Source organism: Penaeus monodon, chromosome 8, assembly GCF_015228065.2.
Source record: "Penaeus monodon isolate SGIC_2016 chromosome 8, NSTDA_Pmon_1, whole genome shotgun sequence".
NCBI classification, from domain to species: domain Eukaryota; kingdom Metazoa; phylum Arthropoda; class Malacostraca; order Decapoda; family Penaeidae; genus Penaeus; species Penaeus monodon.
Window position 1 is genome coordinate 42,971,519 of NC_051393.1, and position 2,500 is coordinate 42,974,018.

Below are 2,500 nucleotides of genomic sequence, written 5' to 3' on the forward strand. Positions count from 1 at the left end.
AAGGGGCCCCACAAGGGAATGTCTTAAGTGTGACTCTGTTTGCCATTGCTATAAATGACATCGTAAAGGTTGTTCCAAGTTCTGTCTCATGTAAAATCTATGTGGATGACTTTACACTGTACTGCTCAGGAGGAATCTTACAGGATGTGTAAGGACACATGCAGGCTGCAATAAATCAGGTACAGTGGGCAACATATCATGGGTTCAAATTTTCCCCAAGTAAGACCATGGCTATACATTTCCACAAACGAGGAAAGTTCCATCCTTCCCTCTATTTAGGAGCTGCAATTTGTCCAAGAGTTGAAGTACTTGGGTCTAAATTTTGACTCAAAGCTTAGAAGGGTGCCTCACATCAAACAGTTAAAAGTGAAGGCTTCTTTCACATCCATCTTGGGGTGCGGGTTCTTTCACATCCATCTTGGGGTGCAGACCGCACAACGCTTCTGCGGCTTTACCGAGTGCTTATTCGTAGTAAGCTTGACTATGAATGTGAGGCTTATTCGTCTGCAACTCCCACTGTTCTTTGGATGTTAGACTCGGTTCATAATGAAGCTCTCAGAATCTGTATTGGGGCTTTTAGGTCTTCGCCTGTGAAGTCCCTGTCTGCTGAGAGTGGAGAACCACCTCTTTCATTACACCGGGACTACATGAACCTGATTTACTACACGAGACTACAAAGGATTCCGGAATCTCCTACATCCAGATTGGTTTTCAACACCCTTGAAGATAGCCGATCCTATGGTAGGATAATGAGGAATCTTGTGGAAGAGCTTAATTTAAGTCTCACTAAGGTTCTGGCTGTTGGAATTCCCCAATTCCCCTCTTGGACTAATCTAGTTGAGCTGGATTTGGTCAGAATTGGGAAAGGGGAGATATCCGAAGAAGTCAGAGAGAGATTTCTTCAGCACATTTCTGAGTACCAAGGATCAAATCTAATATATACAGATGGTTCAAAATCTGAAAATGGTATGGGCTTTGCAGGAGTGAGCAGAAGGAAGACTGCAACTGGCAGTCTTTCTCTAGCAGCCTCGATCTTCACTGCAGAGTTACATGTCACCCTCGCAGCAATGAAGATGACTAAGAGATCTTACAAACAATTCTATTGTGATATATTGTGACTCATAGTGCCTTGCAAGCAATCAAGAGCTTAAACTCATCACGTCCAGTAAGTTTGGGAGGTTCAAGATTAGCTTGCACTGATGTCAACATATAAAAAATAATTCTATGCTGGGTGCCAGCACATGTTGGAATAAGTGGGAATAAGCGAGCTGATCAGAAGGCCAAGGCAGCTGCCGCTCAGCCCTGTGATGCTCGTTTTCCTCTCCCACACACTGACCTGAAACCCAGCATCAGGAGTTGTCTTGGTGATAAATGGAAGGAGCAGTGGAGGCATACCTCTAGAAACAAACTGCAAGAGATTAGAGATGACCTTGGCAGTTGAATGACCAGCATCCATTCCAACCGAAAAGTAAAAGTTGTATTAACGAGACTAAGAATCGGGCATACGAGACTGACTCACGGGCCGATGATGGGTAAAAGTTTAAGGAAAAGTCCGGTCTTTTAAAAACCATGTTATTTGGTTGTATGTTGATATTTGATGTATAAATAAAATAATGACAGCCATAATATGTGTTATATCCCAACCAATTGTTTTTTTAAAGCGTTTTTGTATGTTAAAATTCGATCGTCTGTTATAAAACCGATTTGAAGCGCATCTCGCGGAGTGACGTCACACCATGTATATCTGGAGTGAGGCCGGCGGCCATGCCATTGTTCATATGCAGTGTATTGTATATTGCATTGTATATTGCATTGTATAATATCAGTGCATTGTATATTGCGTTGTATAATATCATATAATTCATATATATATAATTCATATGCAGTGCATTATATATATATATATATATATATATATATATATATATATATATATATATATATACATATATATATACACACACATAAATAGACACACGCACAAACACACAAACCACAAACACACATAAACATACATATTTCCATATATAAAATATATTTTAGATGAATATAGAATAGATATATATAATAATATATTGTTGATATATATTTATATATATAAATATATATTATATATATATATATATATATATATAATATATATATATAAATATTAAAATTATAAAATATATATATTAATAAAATTATATATATTTATTATAAATATATATATATATAAAATATATATATAATATATATATATATTATAAAAATATATATAATATATTGTGTATAATATATCTAATATATAATATAATATATATATATATATATATATATATGTGTGTGTGTGTGTGTGGTGTGTGTGGTGTGTGTGTGTGTGTGTCTATACATATATAATATATATATTTTATATATATATATATATATATAAATATATACACACACACACAATTTTATATATATATAAACACACACACACAAAATATATATATAAAATTATAATATATATATATATATA